The following is a 10,966-nucleotide window of genomic DNA, read 5'->3' as shown; positions in this document are numbered from 1 at the left end:
GGAATTATAGATAGATAGACTCCTTCAGGAACATGTCAGGCCTAGCCAGCTGGTTCATGAAAACACTTCGGTCAAAAATTCTCCCTGGCAGACCACAAAATGCGGCAGCTGTTAAAGTAGGAGTAGTAGTCTCAAAACTTCCATCACCCAACCTTAATTACAGATATTTCACAGTCAACAAACTTTATTAACTCCACATTATTTACTATATTCTACATCCTCTTCAATGTATTTCATTCTTTGGTCAATCAACGTTTTGATTCCAGAACAGAAGCCCATCTTCTGAAATGTTCTCAACACAGTGGATGTGGCTGTGTTAATATCTTCAGCTGATGCAAAACATCTTCCCACTCAATTTGGCAAATAAGTGAAAGTCAAATGTACTTAAATCTTGTGAATATATGATAGCTGTGGCAAAGCTTCCCACTCTCAGGACTAATTATAAGGGGCAGACATTGCATTTTGCATGAATTGTAGCATTGTTACGGGGGGTGAGGATGGCATCAATCAGAATAACTGGACACTTATGTACTGCAGGTCCTACATGATCACACCAAACTAGATGGATGTAATCTCCACTCACTGTTCCACCTGGTAACTACTCAGTTTAGCAAAATTCCCATGAGGACATATAAAATAAGGTGAAGCACCTTTTTGGACAAGACGAAGCCAGCCCCTTACACTCACTACACTCGTACACTAAATGGGACATCGGTTCTGACTTGTACCTGTGGCATCAGGTTTCGGCTCCAGCAATGATACATTCCGAGATAATGTCGCCTTCCAAAAACAACGCCAAGATGCTGTTGACAGAGCAAGTCAGCTAGCCTTCTGCTCCTCCGTGAGGATACGAGGCAGCCATTTTACCAACACTTTTCATTTTCTCATATCCTCAGTAACAATGTGATGCAATGTTGACTTAGATGTTCCTGACTCTCTCACAAGTTCTCAAATTGCGATACTCCGATCTTGAGTCAAGAGTTTGTTCGTCGGTAACATTGTCCTGTCATCATCTGGTGGAAAGCTTGTCTGAACATGGCACATTGAGTACACCTGTTCTTCCTCTCGAACAGGATGTTACCGATCGTTGAAAAGGTCACAAGTGCAGAAATGTGTTTGGAGGTATGGATGGTGATGTTCCCTTTCAGTGGGCTGGTTATGGTGATGTTTAAACCAGGACAAAAAGAAAACTCACTCACGGATAAAACGCATTGATGTGTTTTGAAAGAAGTGTGGTTGATGAAAACTCCATGGCGTCATCTCTCCAGCTATTAATTCCATAGAGGGCTGGATTCCTTGGTGTAGAGCAGCCGTGGCCTCAAGATGGCGTCAAATGCTAAACGTAGGGTGCTCGTTTGTTGTTGTCGTGGTTTCTCGAACAAGCAAACGAAAATCCACTTCACTCGATGGTCGTGGTGGTGTACAACAAAAGTCGCAATTGAATATCGATGTGTTGTGTGACTCGAGAAATCAGAAAAACATCCTGCACGGAAAAGAGCACCTCGAGCTGCACGCGTCCTGAAATGAGCTCTTCGCATCTCTTGTGACCGCAATGCCCATTGGCTCTCTGAAAAGACTGCAATGATTGGCCAATAATATTCACAAAAGTTTCTTTTTTTATTATTTTCAGAACCTCATTTCTGAAATGTTATCATTTTTTTAAATCAGAATTCCATCAACAAATGGAAAGAATAAATAAAGTCATTACGAAGGGATTGCAAAAACCTTGTGGTGTATTTCATGTGCCTCTTTATTTTGCATTATCATTAATTTAACAAGAGCTGGGATGTCTCCCTCAGTGAAACTTTTTTTCACAGGCACATCCTTGATACTACATGCCATTATTTTAATACCTGAAACAAAACAGATCGTCGAAGAAACTTGACATGTACCAGGCAAATCAGTAAATAATGAGACAATATACATGTAATTCTGCAATCAACTCCAACTTTTAATTGCAAATTTACAAGCAGAGCAACAGAAGTTTGGGAATGACCCTTGCGCACGCACACACAGGCACGGACGGATGCACGCACGCACACCTCGTTTTCCCATATAAAACTGTTCCTAAGAATAATTGTAATCATTTATTCAACAGTAGCTATCCCTAATGTATCAAATTAACATTAAATTGGCACGTGTTATAAATGGGACTGATTATACTTGTACAAAACCCAATACTTTATTGACCACACTCTGGTGGTGTAATGGGTAGAGTTTCCACTCTGAGTCTGGGAGGTAGCTGGTTCAAACCTCCGACCGAGTCACACCAAAACATTAAAAATGGTACATGCTGCTTCCATTGCTTGGTTATCAGCATTTAAAAGGACTAGGGCATGCCCGTACTATATCTATATCTAAAATTATATCCCCCCCCTCTATTTACATGAAATGGTTTGGTCCAAAGCGAACGGCTTGCGAGTGGTGACAATCCCCCCCCTCTATTTACATGCAATGGTTTGGTCCAAAGCGAACGGCTTCCGGAGTTTGGTAAAGAAATCGCCATCGCGTGCACAAACGCGCAGGAAAGCGAATGAATCGCAAATTCGTTTTTATTAGTTGTAAAACATAGTTTAACGCCAACATAGTTTGCAAACGTGAAATAAATGAATACGCTGTCAAATGTGCCATCCGAGGCAGAGTGTGCCCGCCACGTTCGGCACACGCGATCGTTCGCTGCTCTCTGATTGGTTGAATCGTTTTTTGGACATAGCTCGGTAAGTAATTGTCCGATTAATATGAAACCTTGAAAAGGCACATCCTCGGGTCCCCAGCAATATACCTGGCAAGTTAAAAGTATATCGGACCCGTGGTTGTCGAGAAACAGCGGTCACAGACAAACAAACGTACAGACAGACAGACAGAGATTACTGGAATTATAGATAGATAGAGCCTGTACAAAATGGTGGGAAGGCAATGGCAAACGACCGAGTATAAAGCTTGCCAAGAAACTGTTTCAGCAGCATGAGTGCTCTGTAAAGAGCACGGTAGATCAAAATCAAAATACCTGACTTTGTTTCAATAGAAAACCTCAAAATAGATGTTGGCAAAATTGTAAGGACTTCAATCATTTGTAACCACTTGACGGATGTTCTGACTGTTAGGTTAATTTTATCAACCAATTGTCGCCAAAGGGGTGTAAACTGCCATGGGAAGCAAAGTAAAGTTTATGTTTTGGGCGTTAACCCTTCATCTGAGTGAGACAGGGCGTTCACTCGGCTTCTCAAGGCGGTTAGCATACCTTTGTCAAACTTCAGTTTAAAAAAAGCCATTATTCAAATTCTCCGCCACCGCAGAGCAGCACTGGCCTTTACAGAGTCGAGTATTCCTTTGATGCTCCAATTGTTTGGATCATCAGATGGACTTCGTTCTTCATCGAGGTTTCGACCCTTTAAGGCCAGAATCCCTCCAAGCAGCACATCCACAACTGCAGTTGTCGCGTCCACAAGCACACTCCAAGATATCCTGGCACAATACAAACAGAAAAACTGAAGGTAACGAAAATATGAAAAGGCCAAAACTTGTTGAGGTTCCTTGGAGGAAAAGCAAAACAAAATCATCAAAAAAAAATGGACACCGGATGTTCCGTGTCCGTGGTAGTGCCAGGGTTGGACAAATGGGACTTTTTTGGCTAAATATTCCTGCTTCAAATGATGTTTTAATAGATAGAAAAAGAAGTCTAGCTTGACGAGGTTTAGATAATCGCCGTAAAAGATATTTACAACAAGCAGCAAATGCTACAAATGGTTCAAACTTACTTTTGTTTGAAAGTACTGTCAGATAATATTGTCAAAACTTCACTGTATTACAACAACCATATACTGTACAAGTTTAGTTATCAGCTTCTTGACTACCCTCTAATAATGGTTGGAATGTATGTAATCATGCGTCTTGTCGAGAAAATTGTTTTTTTTATGGATTCCAGTTGCAAAAAGCGTATTCAACTGTGATTATTATCTTTCAATTACAAATACTATTCCTTAAAATGTAATCAATAATTATTGACTTTTGTGGTGTTTCTTTGGATCAACTCGATCCGAAAACAGAATCCCATGAGATCCATCCTTCACAAAATAAATGTAAGCAAAGTCTGAAGATGCAAGAACATTGCAAACACCGTTTCAATCCATGACATCACTGGGGTTGTGTGGCAGCAACATAAAGCCTGTTAGTCGAGATTAGTGTTTGTATCGAAATGAAGTACAAAGCAAATGCGGTGCTGTGTTCGCATACGAGTCGAACGAAATCAAGTAAAATGGTCATGTTTATTAACGAGCTCTCTGGGGCCGTTTCTGATTGGCAAGCACAAACTGACTGGAACACATTCTCTCCCAAGCGTGGCATGATAATGAGTTTTCTGTCATATTCCCCCGCGAGTCCCGGTGGATGACAAATTCAGGCCTATGTAGGACAGATGGAAAGGCCACGGTGAGGGGATGTTAATGTCTGGTAACTACAGCCTTACAACGTGGCCGACATGATACGCCAGCCACATTAACGATGCTAAATCCAAATCTCATTCCGTTCAGATGTACCAACAATACAATTGTGTTCCTGCAAATCATCTGCAAATTTGTCTGCAACTGCGCAAGTGTGGTGTTGGCTTAGCATGGTGTTGGCTTAGCGGTTAGGGTGCCGGCTTGGGATCCTAAGATCATCTGCAAATTTGTCTGCAACTGCGCAAGTGTGGTGTTGGCTTAGCATGGTGTTGGCTTAGCGGTTAGGGTGCCGGCTTGGGATCCTAAGGATCCTGGGTTCGAATCCCGGTCGGATCGCTGAATTAACACCAGGGGGGTTGATTCAGCCTGTCGGCAAATTGAGTACCAGCTTGCTGGGATGAATGATCACGGTGTGTACCCCAATTTATAATAGGTACACCGTATCCCTGCGCATCGTAAGAGCGTGACCAAGGGTTGGCGTCAGGAAGGGCATCCGGCCATAAAAACATTGCCTCAAAACAGGGAACCATGGTTGTCATGCGGCCCGTAAGGCTAACCCCCGCTCTAGCGGGGAAAATGGCCTTAAAACGATCATTCATTCATTCATTGCGCAAGTGTGGTGTTTTTTTTTTTTTGGTGTTTTTTCATCCTTTAGTGAAAGGTCAGCCAAACATAATTGGCCCTGGTTTCATTGTTGAAACTCGATAAATGCATTGGCTGAAAGAGCAAGAAAAAGGTTCAGATAAACACAACACAACAGCAATTTTAGTTCCTACTTTGGCCTGTGCCAAGCCACACCCAAACACCGAGTCAGTCGCCAGTTTGAAAATATTTCCCCACAATTTCTGGGAGATTCCTATGTGGGAGTTGAAACATTCAACTTCAGACTGTAATTGATAAATTTTAACGATTTTTTTGACCATTTCCAAAGCTTTTTATTTTTATTTTAAAAAAAAGAAGAAAAATAAGATGGTTGATCGATTCCTCATTGATTCCTTCACAAGGTTTGCCATAGTTTCCACCTAAAACAAGACCGAAAGTTTCCACCTACAACAGTGGCACAGCCGGGCTTGTAAAATATTATAAACCACAAACACATATGATTAGCCTTTTAAATAGTCGCTAATGCCGTTTATAACATTAAACAAAGAAATTTGGAGGAATCCCGACATCCGGTGAGTTTTACTTACAGAACTAAGGGAAGATCTACTGTAATCTATATACCCCACATGGTTTGAGTTAATAACATGCTATCAAAAAACCGACGCTAATTCCTTCCTTCCGCGGTTGTTAATCCGTACACCGCTTATCATGGAATCGTGAACCATACACCGCTTCAATCCATTAACCTTGTATTCACAACATTGGGATTAAAGTGTTATGGTCATATTTACTATATTATTATTATTACGATTACGAAAATGATACTACTGAAACGATACACTACTGTATTAAGAATCCTGGGCTTAATTTGTCCGAAGCGGACCGAAGGCGAGGCATAAAGCCAAAAGGCCTATATGTACCGTTTTGTTGCAAGAGACGTAATGCCGATGCTTTCGATATTTCATGGTCATTTTAACAATCGGTTTGTTTATGTTTCACACTGAATGAAAGAGGTAAAGGTTGAGCATGGAGATTGTGATATATGACAGTTTCGACGATATGTTCGGCATGAACGGCATATAAATCAAAATGGCGGTGTGTGGAGAGTCAGCCGCCGTACCGCCATAATGACATCAGATGTAATCACTTCACCCTGTCATGTGACGAGATCTTCAGCTCTAATTGGTATACGTTTGAGGGGACATACATACAAACATTACAGACAGACAGACAAACACTGTTCTAGACGGCTTTGCCCTATGGGCTATGCCGTAAAAAAAAAACCCAGCTACATTTTGATCATTATTTTATAACATAACTGGAACAACACTTCGACATCACGACGTCGACCAATATGCCGCCGCCCACATTATTACATCATTATAATACTTGTACCAAGTTTGATTTAAATCCATACAGCTGTTCTCAGGTTATCACATTTTTACCTGACATGACCTCTGACCTTTGACCTCCTGACCCCAAAATTTCATCTGTCCATTTTTACATCATTATACTTATCTGTACCAAGTTTGAATTAGATCACTTCAGCCGTTCTCAAGTTATAGACCAATTACAGACTTTGACCTTTGACCTCTTGACCCCAAAATCTAATCAGCTCATCCTTATATAATTCTACATAATTGTACCAAATTTGGTCAGAATCCATCACTGGTTCACAAGTTATCGCGTTAAGTTTTTACCTAAAATAACCTTTGGCCTTTGACCTTGTGACCACATCATCTAATCAGTTCATCTTCACCTCATTTATACATACCTGCACCAAGTTTGACTAAGATCCCTTCAGCCGTTCTCAAGTTATCGCAGTAACGAAAACCCATCACGGACGGACGGACGGACAGCCGGACGGACAACCTGAAAACATAATGCCTCTGGCGACTTCGTCAACGGAGGCATAAAAAGCCAAGCTAAAGCAGAATTGATCACCAGCAGCAATATCCAGCATTCTACTTATCGCAGTTGGTGCGAATTATACAGCCAACTTAACGCTAGATGTCTCGCCATGGATGTAAGACATAATGGCCAACTATTTTCAAAAATATATTTTTAACACTTTCAACCTGTATGCAGATGGGACACAGCAGGTGATACATCTACATCCAAATAATGGCATGTCAGGAGAAGCGGCATCCCGTAGACTGCATCAGGACTTTTATTTTAGTTCAAGACAAGAGAGACGGGCACGTCAACCGAGCTATTGTTGAACCCTTTGTTACACTGAAATCCAAAATCTATATTTTTCATCCCAGCACATCACACGTGCAGAAGATTTGTGTGTTTAGTTGCATTGAAAAAAATATGATAACACGTGACCGATAGCAAGTTTCACTGGTATTAAATAAATCAATCAACACAGTAACAATTGAAATGATTTTCACGGTCCCCGAAAAAGGCCAACCCCCGCTTTGTGGGGAAAAATGGCCCCTAAAGGTGTTTTTTTTTGTTGTTTTTATCTGCATGCTTTAAAAAAAAACGTTATGCTGATGCCATGGTCACATGCTACTTAGACCTTTGTTGATCATGTCAAAAAGCTTGCTTTCAGATTTCATATTTGTCTTACTTTTTCCAAGTTTCACTGTTTTTTGCGTTACCAAAGGGCCGGGAGAGGATATTTTAATCGGTCTGTGTGTCAGTGAGTCCACACGCAGATCTACTTTAATATAGCGCCCCCAAGTGGCCTACTTTGACATAGCAACCAGCGTATGAAAGTTGCTCTGTCTTGGTCCAGCTTAGGTCTGATAAGATGGGTGCAGAGTGCACTTATCTTTGTGCAGTCACCACGTTTGATTTCCAACACCAGTAATAAAGTTTTGATTGGTGCTAACAAGACAGTGTGCACCATCCCTTATATGGACTTTAAGCCGGGGTGACCCATCTGCTGGCAATAATTGATGACTTTAAGGATCCCACGGTATCCTTCACAAAGAGTTGGCGAGTTGTCGTCAGCAGCCTGGACAAACTATAAACTGCTGCCCCCAACCAGTTCTAGTTGAAGGTCAAGTCTGGCATGAAAGATCCAGGCCATAAACTTTCCCCACTCGACCCCACAAAAAGGTGGGAATAATTGGGGTCATTAAAGTAGTATAGTAAGCCTTATTGCAGCTCATGTTTTAAACTCACTTCCTGTGATGTTATATAGCAGTCTATACAAATGGTAGAGATCAATGAAAATTAGAGTGGGATAATTTCTTAAAGAATATGCTGGAGGTTACTTGAAAGTAAGAACACCATGAAGGCTCAAGGAGCATGATGTCATGCTGCTCATATTTAGAACGTGCTTGTACCAAGCTGGAGGTGAAGGATTGGCATAAAAGTGTAGAATTGACGCAATTTTAATGAATGCTTACATTATGAAAAGGGAGAGGAGCTTTGTAATGAGTGTCTGATGTAATGCACTCATCCGTCAGTAAAAGGAGGATAATAGGTATTGCAAATGATGACGATGGAATAAAAAAACCTCCATGATATCCTTTAAACTTCCACACATACTATAATGGTGTTTAAATGTAAAGCTTATCTTGAACCATTAAAAAAGTTAATGTCACTTTCTATACCCCAGAATGAAAACAATTTTTACTTGGGTCAGAAGGACCATTTTTCAGAATAGATAAAGGTTTCCAACATGATGAATGTTTCCTTAATGTTGTTCATCTTATGGTTTTGCAATTGTAAAATTTCATTATATTAACTAATGTGAAATTATTCTCCATGATACAGTACTATAATTGTAGAGTCCTCCCTCCACCAATGTCACCATGTTCACTGGGTCTAATCAGTTCGAAAAAAAAAAAGTAGGAATGGTCTCCTATGACCGTATTGGCTCACCAATGCCCTTGTCAGCTTTAATGAAAAAGTAATAAGAGCATGACAGTACCTTGTAATATGCTGGTAGGATAGCTTAGAGGAATGCGTGCTCACTCACTTCTGAGCTGTCTAACCTGGGTTTGAATCTTGGCCGAGCTATAAACTGTCACCCTGGCATTTTTGCAGACGGAGCGATCCACGGTGTCCTTCAAAGAGTAGGCAAGTTATGGGCACCACACTGACAAAATTCAAAGTACCTACCTGGACTGCTGGTGGCAGGTGGTCTGGTCTTGGTGGAGGTTCCTTGACACCAGGCGACACCGCTTGCTATCCTAGAGTGTGGTTTCTGACTGGACAGCAACTTCTGCACAATCAACAAATTTCAACAACTTACTATCTGACCACATTGCCACAAAATGTTTTTTGGATAGACATATAAAAAGTGAATTATTTGTTACTAGTGAGGTACCCGTGCTACGCACGGGTGGGAGGCCAGAAGCAAACAGACAATGCAGAAACGGCGAATGCTAAAGCATGAAACCAATAAATTCCACATTCCTGTCGCACCTTCAGTCGCACGTCAGACATGGACAGCAAGTTCGTGAAGGACTTCCATGAAAAACGTACCCATTGGCAAAAAAACGGGTACGTTTGTTCCATACCCAGTCAATGACGAATCTGCATATGGCGATCTGCGAATTCACGTTTCGAAAGTAGAAACCGTCATGGCATTCCGTCATTCACTTGAACTCGATCTCTTTTTTTCATTCCAAACAGCATAACTCCAATCACAAATGAAATAACATTAATATAAAAAAATTAACCTTTAACAACATTCGTGACATAAACAAATATTTAAATCCGGATGTGAAGTTCCGTACGGTTGGGTGAACACAATTACGAATTCAAAATCGTAATTGTATTCACTCAATTCCAATCATCAATTGATACTTTAACAAAACGATTAACACGATTAACGTTTAAACATTACGATTGAATGACGGTTGTATTTGGATATTATCAAACCCGCACATTGCCGTCATCTGTCCACTTCCGCATTCGTGGAAGTTTCATAATTGTCATCAAAATCTAAACACTATTTGTAGAATTTCAATAAAAGCCACATCACTGTTCATATCGGTAAATATTATTCCATCATGTTTGGAAAAACTGGAAAATTGGAAAACTTGGAAAAACAATGTAGCATATTTTACTCCCAGGGGTCCCAGGAATACCCACCCAAAATATCGTTGTGATCGGTTGAGCCGTTTTTGCAGTACCTTCGAACGGACAGACAGACATTTGGTGAATTATAGTAAGATTACGACTAAAACCTCCATTGAAAAGCTTATAATTATCATTCTAAAACCATAGAATAACCTGTTTAATCTGTTTACCAGATGTATGTCTAATCCAGTTAAGAATCAGATTAATTGGTGCTGGCAAGTATTGTGCCACTCATATCATGCAAAGTTGTGAATGCCAGAAATAGATTGTCACGTGATGCACTCCACAGATTGAAAAAATGGAGTACGTATGAGGGATTCAATGTCTGCCGCAATTATTTTTCTCACTTGGGTGTGGCATTTGGTGAAGGCCTTAACATAACTGATTGCCTACACACCAGAAGAGAGGGTATTGTATCTGGGTCACTTTATTTGCTTCTTTGTCTGTCTGCCTGTGTCTGTCCACACACAATGTGATAACATAGCGCACAAACGCCACCTGGTGGTAGCCAGTAATACAAGTTATACATATATATTTTTTCATCTGAGTTTTTTAATCTATAAAGTATGTACAATTTGAATGTGATTATGTCTCCAAGATACACACTTCAAGAGTGTGAATCTACACTATACCAGAGCTGTTTGTCTGTGTGTCGCCATTTTTATCAGAGATGGCTGAACAGATCTGCGTCAAACTTTCAGTGGTTCATCAGTGAGCATTGCAGAGTTTTTTTTAGGTATAAGCATTTGAAAGTTTTGAAAAAAAAGTTAGATTTTTCTTGGATTAAAAAAATTAATCGCTCTCTGGTGCCTGACCCTTTATAGCAACGTGAAAGGTAATAATAAATTATCACCAGTTAGTGTGTGTGTGTGTGT

The 10,966-nt window shown here is 40.5% G+C and overlaps 1 long non-coding RNA gene across 1 annotated transcript; it reads right to left on the bottom strand.

Moving 5' to 3' along the window:
- Positions 1–2,897: 2,897 nt before the first annotated feature.
- On the bottom strand, positions 2,898–9,550 carry LOC137432140 (uncharacterized). The gene is made up of 3 exons (XR_010985438.2): positions 9,432–9,550; positions 9,126–9,228; positions 2,898–3,465 (listed from the first exon to the last, which is right to left on the bottom strand). It is a non-coding gene; the product is annotated as an uncharacterized LOC137432140 (long non-coding RNA).
- Between the last annotated feature and the right edge of the window lie 1,416 nt (positions 9,551–10,966).

This window comes from Myxine glutinosa, chromosome 8 (assembly GCF_964187855.1).
Source record: "Myxine glutinosa chromosome 8, kmMyxGlut1.1, whole genome shotgun sequence".
Classification (NCBI taxonomy): Eukaryota; Metazoa; Chordata; class Myxini; order Myxiniformes; family Myxinidae; genus Myxine; species Myxine glutinosa.
The sequence above is the reverse complement of the archived record's forward strand: the minus strand, read 5'-3'. Positions and strand labels throughout refer to the sequence as shown.